Consider the following 13,588-nt stretch of genomic DNA (forward strand, 5'->3'; position numbering starts at 1 on the left):
CAGAAGCTGTGTTTTGGAGAGCTGGTCCCAGCTGTGGCCTTCCCTTGCTCCTGGGTTGTCTTTTGAGCTTCTCTGAAAAATCCATAGTCAGATTGTGAAAAAGGCAGACTACTCTATACTATTACACTTTGAATGATGGAAGTACAAAGGTGTTCAAATCTCTGTTCTGCATGTTTAGTTACTTCCTATCCACCACCAAAGTGCCCATGAGACTGCCCAACTGCCCAGCCAATATCACCTCTAGACCAAGTTCCTTCCCTGCCACTCCTTTGTGCCCTATTATCTGCTGATTAATAGCTCTGGTTCCAGTGCTGACTGTTCCCCCACCTGTGTACTTCAGTCAGCTGTCCCAGCCCCTTTTTTCTCCGGAAACTTGGCCCTCTCAGGTTCTGTATCCTAGAATTCAAGTTATATTGATAACAGTCCATAACATTGGACTTCATATGTACAGTGGAAAACTATATTATAACCAGCAGCTAGAATTAGATTCTGTTCTTCATGGTAGCCTGGATGGAATTAAAGGGTGTGGGGCATCTTGCCCCACTTTTACCCCATCCTGAATCTGAGATATTTTGTGAGGGCTGCTGAGATGGGGTAGGATGAGAAATGTCACCATCATCCTCACTTCATGTGGTCACATTGTTGTTACTGGTACCAAGGGGCTTCAGCCCTACCACAAACATTCATTTGTCCCCTTTGAAGCAGACAACAAGGCTGAGATAAAATCATGGTCTTCATCAGTTTCAGCAATTTGACTCTGGGGAAAAGGCCATTGAGTAAGAGATCAGGAAGTCAGATTTGATCCACAAACATCTTTTTACTCACTCTGCCCTGTAGAATTTCTTGGCCACCAGCCTCCTTGTTTTGAAGCCTGTGGGAGTTCTGAGATCTCCTTACTCTCAGAGATAGACAATCCCCAGCCCACCAGTACTATGTTGCAGATCAGGGGGATTCTGAGAAGGCATCTGATGTACACATTAGGGCCACCTTGTATTCATGCTGCCTCTGCTGTGGAATCTGTGCCCTGTTCAGCGTACACCAAGTTCCCTTAGGTCCTGATGTGTGTTCTTGAGCCCAGAATAACCTGTGCACCCCAAAGATTGGGCCTATCTGGTGCTGCAGAGAGCAGGCACATATGGTCCAACTGCTGCAGCTGCAGGGGAAATATGCAAGCACCCGGGAATGGCTGTGATGGAGTAGAAGGGGAGAGGGGAGAGTCCCCCCCAAGCACACTCTGAGTCTCAGAGCAGCTGCAACTCTGGTGTCTGTGGGCTGGAGCAGGTGCCTATTGAGGACTGACTGAGTCAGCGCTGACCCTGGGCCTTCAAGTCTCTATCCTATGTGGGGGTGGGGAGGTAGGTGTTGGAGTGGGGGTGGGTGACCACACTTTCAGGCAGCAAAATTTCTCCTGCCAGGTGCAGGTGTTCCCTAAGACAAAGGCTGAGGTACAGTCTGCACATAGCTGGGCCTCTGTCCAAGTATATACTTTTCTTTTTTTTTTTTTTTTTTTTTTTTTTGGTTTTTGGGTCACACCTGGCAGTGCTCAGGGGTTATTCCTGGCTCCAGGCTCAGAAATTGCTCCTGGCAGGCACAGGGGACCATATGGGGCGCCGGGATTCGAACCGATGACCTCCTGCATGAAAGGCAAACGCCTTACCTCCATGCTATCTCTCCGGCCCCGTATATACTTTTCTTGATGGTATTTGGGGGTAGGAGAATAGGGGCAGGTGACTTATGGCCATAGTGAATAATAGGAACATACCGATTTAGCAGTCATGACAGAAGGGTCATCTGTTTGGTAGTACCCTTGTGTAATGTATTTTTTACAGTCCAACTCCTCCAGGAAGATTTTCTTGATTTCTCACTCTTCTTTTTGGAAATCCACACTTCTGGATAATCCGGAAGACAGATGTTCCTGTGGTTACTAGAAGACCTCAAATCCCAGCTCTACCATTAACTAGGTCTGACTGTGGGCATGTTACCTAACTTCTTTTCTTACCTCAGTCCTTTACTTTGAGACTGTAGTAAATACTAAGGACATAGGTTGCAGGACTGAATGCACAGGACTGAATAGCTAGCTATTCAGGGCTCAGAGCAGTATCAGCCCAGAACAAGCTCTCAAGAGGCTGCTATAATTAAATACATTCACATTCTTGTGCAGCCATCCTTCTATTTTCAGAACATTTTTATCATCCCAAATTGAAACTCTTATTAAACCACCCCAATCCCTTTCTCAAGCCCCTGGAAATCTCTATTTTACTTTCTGCTCCAATCATGACTTTAGATTATTCAACAAACATTATGGAGTCCTATAAAATCATCCCACATAACCCATCTCCAACCCCAAAAGAACAAGTCTGAATCAGGGCTGAGCATGATACAGTCTAAACTGGGCTGAGGGGGAAATATGTATAATCTGGCAGTCTTCAACCTCATATCTCCCTCAAGCTGCCTGCCAGAACTGTTTTTATTGAGTACAGATACCACCTCCAAGTGGGGCAGTAAGTACATAATAAGGCAGATAGCTCATGCTATCCTGAGCCTGTCCTACCCAGGTTTACATATAAAATAATCTTTGTCTTGGGTGAAACCAAGTTGTAAACAAACAGAAAGAAACCAGGGATGATCTTTGTTTTGTGTAATCTAAGAACTGCCCCTTCTTTGTTCAAAATATTCAGAGGGTACATAAGTTGTGTTCTATTGTTCTCTGCAAAAGGTGGGAACCCCAGATCAGAACTTATAAAAATAGTGTTGTTTTTGCATAGGCACAGTAAAATCTGGGAAATAAAAAAAGAAAAGGGAAAAAAAAACTTTAGCATTAAGTAAGGTGGTAAGATTTTTGTTTGTTTGTTTGTTTTAGGGGCCATACCCGGTGATGTTCAGGGGTTACTCTTAGCTATGCACTCAGAAATCGCTCCTGGTTTGGAGGACCATATGGGATGCTGGAGATCGAACCTAGGTTTGTCCTGGATCAGCCACATGCAAGGCAAATGCCCTACCACTGTCCTGTCACTCTGGTCATGGTGGTGAGGAAATTTTAAGTTAGTTACTGTTGTAGCTAATTCCTAGCAATCTCCTACTAGTAAAGATAGAATTGGCTATAAAAGCATCATAGGTTAGATTGTGTATACATCATTCTCAAAACAATCAACTTTTCCCCTATTCTTGCCTTATACAAATGACAACATTTTTCATAAACTTCTCTGAGCATAGACATTAGAACCTTTCTGCAGATATACTTAATTTGAAAATTCTTAAACATTCTTACATCAAGCACTTAGTCTAAAACATCCAAGTTCCTTTTTCATAAACTTCCCTAAAATATCACAGGAACTTTTCTGCAGATATATATATATATATATATTTTTTTTTAATTTTAAAATAAGTTTGCTGGGGCCGGAGAGATAGCTTGTAGGTAAGGCATTTGCCTTATTTGCCTTTCATGCAGAAGGTCATTGGTTCGAATCCTGGCATCCCATATGGTCCCCTGAGCCTGCCAGGAGTGATTTCTGAGCATGGAGCCAGGAGTAACCCCTGAACGCTGCCGGGTGTGACCCAAAAACCAAAAAAAAAAAGTTTGCTAAAACATTTTTTTAATTTTATTTTATATCAAAGTGGATTACATATCGTTCATAGTAATATTTTAGGTACAAATTAATATTGAGAACATTTTTATAATAAGCACTATAATAATATCCTATAGTATCCACGTTCCTTTTCCATAAATTTCTGTGGACAAAGACATTAGAACATTTTTGCAGACACAATTTAAGAATAAGTTGCCACATAATATACATAATCAAACATCATAGTAATTGGAAGGTATTTACTAGGATAGCCGAGAACTTTTAAAACTCTAACAACATTATGCATTTCCCTAGAATTGTGAGACTAATATTAAACCACTAAAGTTAGATACAAAATTTTCTGTTTGCAGTGATGAATAGAACAAAACAGTAGCTATTAAGTTCTATACAGATAAAACACAGTTTAACCAGCAATATAGAGACTGATGTAAATAGGGTCAAGAAGTTAACCTAGATGAAAATTAAATTTTTGGAAGTAACCTAGGTGCAAGAGGTTCTAAAAGAAGCTTCTCAGTTGGGCTTCAGCTGGGAGATTCTCCATCTCCACCTTTTTGTGGTGACTGCAGGGTCTCCTCAATAAGCTGCTGCAGGTTGGGGGACCGAGGTCCTTGAAAAAAGTGCCCCTGATTAATGAAAGATGGAAAACGTTGATGTCTGGGATGCTGTCTAGAGTCTTGAGCTCTCTCCTACACTGCCTGCTTCTGTCCCGCCTGAGAGGGCCTCTGCCATCATACGTGGTGGAGCAGCTGAGTGAGGCTGGGAGGTGAATCAACCAAACCTATGTTAATTGGGAGCATATTGGCTACCTTTCACTGGCATTACACCAGATCCATATATATTAACAGTTTTTGGACCCTTCTCTCCTTTCACAACATCAAACTCCACAGTGTCCTCATATCCAATGCTACACAGAAACTTACTGTGTAGCTGTAACTTACTTAATAGATGTCCAGTGAACAAAGACATCTTCTTTGGTGTAATTTCTGTTAATAAATCCATAACCATTCCAAACATTGAATCATTTGACAGTGCCCAGGACTTGGATTGCCAGCACCAGCTTGTCTACTGACTGAGTGTTTCGGGTGCAGAATATCTCTGGTTGAGTCATTTTCAGACTCTTAGTCTGCAGAGATGATAGCTGACTCATCAATCTTGGGAAATGGGGGGGGGGGGGAGGGATCTGTTTAGTGCCAGTAGTAAACAATAAATTATCAGCCCCAGGAAGGTCTTTAGATCAAGAACTTGTCATCTCTAGGAAGATACTCTTCCCCTCTTGTAGCATGTATGCAGGAGAATCTCTATGGAGACTGGCACATAAAGTCTGGAGTGAGAAATGCAGGTAGATGAATCAGAGCAACATGAAGCCATTCAGAACAGGGGCCATGTACACCAATGTTCTAGTGAAAGGCATGGCACATTCAGTCCAGCCTGAGGGGGCCTCATGGTGATAATTCACCTGAGGGTCAAGTCACTCACTATCGTTGTGATCTTCTCAGATTCCTGGGTCCTAGGTCACTGTTCAGGTTCCATGTGCCATATCTCTAATCCCAGGTGAATGAGTCTGAATCAGCATGAAATAATCCAAAACAATCTGAGGGTGAAACATGTATAGTCTGGCAGTCTTCTACCTCGTATCTTCCTCAGGCTGCCTGCCAGTATGTCTTTATTCCTTTTTTTTGTAATCACACTGTTTTTTTTTTTCTTCATTTGATTTTTTTATGCCCACCTCCGTCCCCCTCCCACAACCCTGCAGAACTGTCTTTATTGAGTACAGAGACCACCTCCAGGTGGGGCAGTAAGAACATAGTGAAGAGCAGATAACTCGGGTTATCCTGAGTCTGTCCTGATCAGGTTTACATATCAGACGATCTTTGTTTTGGGTAAAAACAAATCGTAAACAAACATATACAAAGAAACCAGGGATGGTCTTTGTTTTGAATAAAATAAGGTGTAATCTTACAGGGTCCCTACTTCTTACATGGACCTAAGTAGAAAGTGAGGACTCAGAGGTCATCAATATCAACAGGGTTTATAACTTTATGGATCGTTCATTCTATAATCTAGGCTGCAACAAGCAAGTAAATGGACAAGCCAATCTGATAAACAGATCCTATAGATGCATGTATGCTATTGTTGAGGAAACTTATTCACAACTGGGAAAAAGAAGAGAGCTAAGGACACCCTTTCAAAGTCACAGGCACTCCCAGAACTTCCTTCACACTTTAGCAAAGGCACAATACTTTCCTCTTTTGCCCTGCTTGATAAGGTCCCAGTTACAAGTTAACTTGCAGGTTTTCAGCTGTAGAAATGATCCTTCTACAGGCTATGGTTGGTTTTATTATCTGGGAGGGCAGAAGCCAGTGTGCATCTGACCTGGAAATCTGACTACTTTCCTTCACCCTCCTCACATGCTCCTAGAAATCATAGTCTCCTTCCTTATAATCTGACAATCTCTGACGTGTTTTCTCTGTCTCGGGACAAGAGCCAAGCTCTCCCCACAAGTCTAGAAAAAAACCTTGGCCCTTGTGAAGGACATGGGCTGGGATGAGGAGGTGGAGGAGCTATGAAGATATTCAAAGACCTCTTTGAGGGTGAGAGGACAGGAACTTGGATGTTGCTTGAGAAGGAAGCTGGTACACCTGAGTTCCCCTGACAGGTGGGTCATGAGCAGGCAGCCAGCATGGAGATGGAGGAAAGCAGACAGACCTGAAAGGTTCCAGGTTTGTCCCTGATGTGTTCTAGGGCCAGTGGAGATGACAGGGCTGACTGCACTTAACAAGAAGACAAAAGGAAGCCTGAGGCCAGGGGTCAAGATTCCCTGGATTATTCATTGGATCATTCGTCCTGAATTAACTGTGAGTTTGCAGAGACTGGCTCATCTTCCTATACCCAAACTGTAGAACTTCTTCAGCTATTCCTTCATCTCCTGCCTGGCTTTTTAAGAGTCCCAGCTGCAGTCCAAGAGGCATAGGGTGGGAACTCCCAGAAGCCCAGAGTGCAGAGTCCAGGGCACAGAGTGGAGATCAAGCAGGAGATGGTCATGGTCCCCTCCACAAGGACTTCATTGTCAAAACCCAGCGATTCTTCCCAGCCCTCATGCTCCGGGACTCTCTAAGGCCCCTCAACACCCCATGTCCACCCTCAGCATCCTTCAGTCCCAGTCTTGAGCCAGTATGGCTAACTCTCGCCCTCTAGCGGAAGATCGTGCTCCTACCCCATCATTCTGCCCCAACCCCTGGTTGAGAGCCCAGAACAGGACTTTCCTGAGATGAACCCCATCCCTTCTCATTGTTTTCAGAACAACTTTCTCCCTGAGCTGCTCTCTCTGAAGGGTCTGGGCAGCAGAGCCACATCAGGGGCCGAGCCTGTCTTGTTCACACTGATTTTCTGCACATTCCTTGACAGGAGCTTTAGGAATTAATGCAGATGAATGAGATGCAGAGTCTGGAACAGAAATCATGGGACCTGCTGCATGTTCCTCAGAGAACTGCCACCAGCACATGATAGCCTGCGCCTAGCAGGCAACTGAATCCAGCACTGGCGCAGGAGTTGGGGGTGGTGAGAGAGGGTTCGGAGTGGGGGTTCCTGGGCTCCAGGCCAGGCGTTGCCCTTAGAACCTCTGTCGCTTTGTTTTTCAGTGCCTCATCTCTTCTGTCCAATGGGGACTTCCTGCTCTGTCATGAGGGTGAAGATGATTACAAATGGTCTGAGCTTTTACAGCACCTGGCACATTGCCAATATTTGTGTAAGAAACAGAAAACTTGCTAAAAACTAGAGTGATGTCCCGTAGGGAGTCCATTGGCTCCTTCATGTGTGACCCCAGTAGAATGTGACTGTCCCTTAACTCATTGAGTCACTGAGCATCATGCTAAGGGTTTTACATGTGTGACCTTACCTGGCCTTCTCAGGACCCCTGTGAGGTAGGCAATTGTTTCTGCTGAATCAGAAAAGGGGTGCTAGTGACAGCCAGGGAGTGTATGTGGAGGGATGGATTGACTCTGAAGTGAGTCAGGCACAGAATTTAAGCAACACCTGAAAATCTGTTGAGAGGCAGGTAAGTGTTTGAGTTTGTACACAGAATAGTCTCACTCATCTATGAGTTTAAAAAAAATTGAAGACATTGAAATAATTCCCAGAGATGAGGGCCAGAAGGACTGGCTCAAGATATGAAGCTCACCACAAAGAGCAGTGAGTGCAGTTAGAGAAATAATTATGCCGAGAACTATCATAACAATGTCAGTGAGTGAGGGATATAAAAAGCCTGTCTCGAATACAGGTGGGGGGTGGAGGAGGTAAGAGATGGGGGCATTGGTGATGGGAAGGTTGTACGGGTGAAGGAGGGGTGTTCTTGTTATGACTGAGACCCAACTACAATTATGTTTGTAATCATGGTGTTTAAATAAAGAAAAATATAGGGGCTGGAGAGATAGCATGGAGGTGAGGCATTTGCCTCACATGCAGAAGATCAGTGGTTCAAATCCCAGCATCCCATATGGTCCCCTGAGCCTGCCAGGAGTGATTTCTGAGTGTAGAGCCAGGAATAACCCCTGAGTGCTGCCGGGTGTGATCCCAAAACCAAAACAAAGAAAGAAAGAAAGAAAGAAAGAAAGAAAGAAAGAAAGAAAGAAAGAAAGAAAGAAAGAAAGAAAGAAAGAAAGAAAGAAAGAAAGAAAGAAAGAAAGAAAGAAAGAAAGAAAGAAAGAAAGAAAGAAAGAAAGAAAGAAAGAAAGAAAGAAAAATATCAGTTAAAAATGCTTTTATGGCATCCATTAAAAAATTGTTCCTTTCGGGCCGGGCGGTGGCGCTAAAGGTAAGGTGCCTGCCTTGCCTGCGCTAGCCTTGGACGGACCGCGGTTCGATCCCCCGGTGTCCCATATGGTCCCCCAAGCCAGGAGCAACTTCTGAGCACATAGCCAGGAGTAACCCCTGAGCGTTACCGGGTGTGGCCCAAAAACCAAAAAAAAAAAAAAAAAAAAAATTGTTCCTTTCACTAGAGGATTACAGAATAGAAAAACAAAATGATATGACATTAACTATAACTGTATCGAGGTTTATATATATATATACACACATATATATGTATATATATGTATATAAAACTGCCAGTGCCTAATAATAATAAAAATGTGTTTGAGTCTGTAGGCTGAAGGTCAGAGACTCCAGGCCTGGCCCAGCCCAGGTGATAAGGAACCTTTTGTGCTAGGGCCAAAGGCAGAGTTGGGGCAGTTGGGCAGGAAGTAGTAGATAGCCCACTAAGGGAAGGCCACATTGCCTTTGGCAGGGAAGGGATAGCCCCAGGTGCAATATCTCAGCTGGTCTGGGATCTTGAAGGGCTGGGTCTGAAGGGAAAAATAGTTGGAAACTACTGGAGAAGGATTGAAGAGGCTGGGATGGAAGAGCTATGGAAAGCTTTCTTCTGCATTCTGGGGCCAGGTTTTCTGAACTTTAGCAGGACTCAACACTACTCAGCTATGTTCCCTCACATTCTGGATGTAGAGTTCCTGGGACAGGCAGGGGCATGTGCTCTGGGCCACCAGGCCTGTGCATTTGTAGATATGGTGCTTGCCAGGAGTTTGCACTGTAGTTGAGGCTCCAGGCATGTCAGGAAGCAAAATTGCTGGGCACCACATGGGTCATGCCAGGGATTGAACTTGTAGCCTCAGGCTACTTAGCCCCTTATTTATTTTATTTTTGGCTTTCGGGCCACACCTAGCCATGCTCAGGAGTTACTCCTGGCTCTTAGCACAGGATTCATGCTTGGCTGTGTTGGGGTGGGGGAAGGAATCATATAGGATGCTGAGGATTGAATTTAGGTTAGCAACATGCAAGGCAAGTGCCCTACCAGCTCCTAACCCTTATTTTAATTCTTAGGGTGCATCTCCTGTATATCAGCTACTTGTCTAGATTATTAGATGATTTGGAACAAGTTAATGGAATCATTTCTCTCTCACTTTATTCAGAGAGGAAAACAGTGACTGTTGGAGATTGAGATGGGAAGTAACTTCAGTTTCTTAGAAATTTTTTAGGAATAAGTCTTAAGGAGACTTAACAGACTTTTCAGTGGAGTCACTGAAATTATAAATAGATGGATATGATGGCTGTTAAAGGTCGTGCTACCTTAAGTGCATACACACATGCAAATACACATACACACGCACACATACACAAGTCCAGTGACTGGCAGTGTATTACTTGTGCAAGGAGGTTCACCATGCTACTCTTGCTAGTTTTGTACCTAAAAACAATTTTCAAAGCAATAATAAAGCAGGTTGCACCAAGTCAACCTGGGTTCAGCTCCTGGCACTGCATAAGGTCTCTCAAGCACTACCAGAAATAATTCCTAAGAACAGAACTAGGAGTAGCCCCTGAGCATAGCCAAGTGTGGCCCCTAACACCCCCCATCCAAAATTCTCATCACTGTATTTTGCTTTCAAATTTTTCTGCATTATAATTGTTTATGATGTTTATAAATCTTTTTCTGATTTTTTTCCCGGGATGCACCCCATGGGATCAGGGATCTCGCCCACAATAGTATTCAGGGGTAGCTCCCAACAGTCCTGGGGATTGTAGCTGGGGCTCCTGCATGCAAAGCCTGAGGCTCAACTCACTGAGCCTGCTCATAAGTTCTTTGTGTTAATGAAAACCAGAGGTCCCAGGTTTTTCCAAATCAGTAGTAAGAATACCTGCCATATAGCCTAAGGTGAGTGAGGCAGCATCCTGTAGCCCAAGTACAATGTTAGCAGCTCTGTTCTTCAGGAAGCCCTAGAATCACTACACAGCCACCAACCATCTCTGGTGGTGCAGCTCTACTGAGGGCATGTCAGCCCAGGTGAGCTCAGCTCAGCTCCAGTGAGCCCCACAATGAAGGACACATGGCCAAATGTGAGGCTCTGCTCTGGAGCAACAGTGCCACAAACAGGAAAAGGTGGGGATGGATGCAAATGTTTGTGTTTGGCTTGAGTCTGCACCCAATAGTGCTCAGGGCTGCACAGGGCATTTTCTTGCTCTTAAGGATCATTCCTGAAAAGTATAAGGGCCATGTGGGATGTCAGGATCAAATCTGGAGCTACTGCAGGTAGAAGCCTGCACTGCAGCCTGTCAAGTTCTCTATGGCTAGAATGCAGTGTAAAAATTTTTAGTAAATAACAAGAGACAATAAAACCATTCAAAAGCACCCTTCTTGCCTCACCTGGAGGTGCAGTGATGCTGACAGAAGCCAGAACTGACCTTTTCAGGCTGCTCATAGCACTAATGACATACAGAATTCCCATCTGACAGGTGTTGGGACAAAAAGCAAGTCTGTTTCCACAGGTCTAGTGCCAGGTTGCCTCTTTTAGATCTTGCTTTGTGGTACTGGCTTCCAGCCCTTCTTACAGGTCCCTTTCTACCTGCCAGTATTTGCCATCTGTGTGTCCTATTAGAACCCAGACAACAGCAGAGGGAGTGAGATGCAGTCATCCAGATCAATTACAGAACACCCCACCTCCAGGCAAGAGTCCCTGGATGCCAAATCCCTCTGTTTTCCATGCCAAAAGCTCTCCATGGCTCCTTTCTCTCTGGTTTGGCATCCCTCCCAACTTTAGTCAACAATTCAGACACCACGTCCTCCTAGCAGGGAACCAATCCAGTTCACCTTAATTTCAGGGACCATCTAGATGCTTGGGTTGGCTATGCCATTCCCATCATTACCTGGACAGATAATTGCCACTTCCAATTACAGATACAAAGTGATGCATACCTGGGTATCACCATATTCTATCCAAGGATGGACTGTAGAAAGGCAGATGCTGCCATGCCAGCTTATAGATGAAGACTAAAACCTGGAGATAGAGTGACTTATTGAGCACTTATGGCGCTCCTAAATGGAAATTTAAATTCCAGCCATGGGTTTCCAAAGCTTAAGCTTTTAGTACAGCACTAATTAGACTATTTTTCATCCCAAAGAGTGTCAGAGAATAAGAGAAAGCCACTTCTTCCCACCATATTGTGATCTTGTGTGTGAGTCACAAGTAGAAATGACATAATGTGGGAACCTTGGTCATGTGGCTATTGCCTTTAGAAGGGACCAAGGGCTACATGTGTGCATGTGTGCTTCTGTGTATTTGTCTCTCTATGTACATGTGCTGTGTGTGAGGTGTGTGCATGTGTCTGTGCATGTTCTGTATGCATACAGGTTGTACTGAGTATATATGCAATATGTGCATTGCTGCTAATATGTGTGGTACATGTAATGTGTGAGGTGCATGTGTGTTGCATTGCCACATGTGAGAAGTGTGCATAGGAGGCACATACATGTGTTGATTACATATACATATATGCATGATATGTTCAGATGTGTAAGCATGTGATGCAGGGGTTCCATGTATACTTCAGGTGTGGAAATGCATGTATATGCATGTTGCACGAGTTATAAGTGTGTTATGCATGTTGTGTGCGCACATATCACACATGCTAGATTTTCATGTGTGTTATAGGTGAGCAAACTTATTGCATTGTTATATGATGTATATATGTTGCATGTGTGTGTTTGTTTGTCCAGGAACCCCTCTCCTCTACTGTCAGCAGCTTGTGGCCTCAGCTTGCTCAAACCTTCTGATGGTGCTGCTCAGTTCTCTGCTCACCCTTCTCCTTGCTCCTTTTCTCACTTCTTTGTTCAAAAGTAACTCATAGGGCAGCTCACATGACTTTGGTGGCTGCCCTGTGACCATCATCATGGACAATATACTGCAGAGGGTGTGCAGGTCCTAAAGGGCTTTGAGGTCTAAGATGGGCCCTTTGTGCTGGGAACCTTCTCCCTGAATACCTGGGCTGTGGACAGAAGTAGTCCTGATTCCCCCCCCCACCCCATGGACACATATGCACATCCATGAATATATATACTCACAGCCATGAATACACAAGCACAGCCATGGACTTACACACATACACGAGTTTCTATCCCAGACCTGAGCATTTGTGTCCTGGCTCGTTGATGGGCTAAGGGTGACAGAGTCATGGATTTGCAGAGTTTGTTTTTAGCAGGTTTTTCCTGGGGCTGCTCCAGGTGAAGGTATCTCCTGACAAAGGTTTGGGTCTCACAGGTAGGAATGAGGCTTTATTCACAGAGGATCCTAACAGGGTGGCCTTTTTCACCAAGTCCAGGTCCTGGCCTTGCAGACACCCTCAGGCCACCCAGGGAATCAGCTGTGGGAAACCCCACTTGGTGGATTTAATTGCAGGGTGTTTTTAAAGTCTCATCTGGAGGTAATTTGGAATTCAAATGACCAGGATGTAGGATATTTTTACCAGAAGAAGGGCTTGGAATAGTTAGTGATAGCCTGTCAGTTATTTATCAACTAGTTCTAAAGGATTCAGAACACAGGAGTAAGATGTATTAGACCAAATGTGCTAGAAAAATTCCCTTCCGACTTGGGTTCTGATTAGTATAACAGAGAAAAATTGCTCCATAATACTTGGACACTTAGAAATGTTTTCCATGACACATTTCATGAACTTTCTAAATCAGATTAGACTCATAGACACCCAATATGCCTCAGAAAACACAATCCCAGCAGGATTTTCAGGGCCCCACCTTTTTACCCTGCTGTTGTTGGATAGAGCCTTGGGAAAAGGCTTCAGGGCCACAGAAAGTCCTGCTGGGCTGCCATGATACAGACCCAGTGGGCTCATTAAATCTCCTCTGCTAGCCCAAAGCCTTAGGCCAACTCTGATACCCAGCATCTTATCACTCTTTCACTTACCCATCTGACCCAGCACAGATCCTGCAGCTTAGTGAGGCTGGATAGTTAGCACTTAATGACCTCCAGGCCCAGCACCCCCTGGGCCTGCCAATCTCTGTCAGTTGCTGCTAAATCCCCAGAAACTTCCCTCAAAGACAGGTTTCTAAATTCCCCTGAGCTGAGAAAGTAACCCTTCAAGACACACAGGCCTCTGGAGAGGAAGAGGGGAAATACCTCACATTCCTTTCCAGTGAGGCTGCAGAAGGAAAACACACATGGACA

At 44.5% G+C, this 13,588-nt stretch overlaps 1 pseudogene; it reads right to left on the minus strand.

The window, feature by feature from the left end:
* Positions 1-4,695, minus strand: part of LOC126008588 (Y-box-binding protein 2-like) — a 67,674-nt pseudogene extending 62,979 nt beyond the window's left edge.
* Between the last annotated feature and the right edge of the window lie 8,893 nt (positions 4,696-13,588).

The sequence above is a fragment of the Suncus etruscus genome, chromosome 5 (assembly GCF_024139225.1).
Source record: "Suncus etruscus isolate mSunEtr1 chromosome 5, mSunEtr1.pri.cur, whole genome shotgun sequence".
In the NCBI taxonomy this organism is placed as follows: Eukaryota; Metazoa; Chordata; class Mammalia; order Eulipotyphla; family Soricidae; genus Suncus; species Suncus etruscus.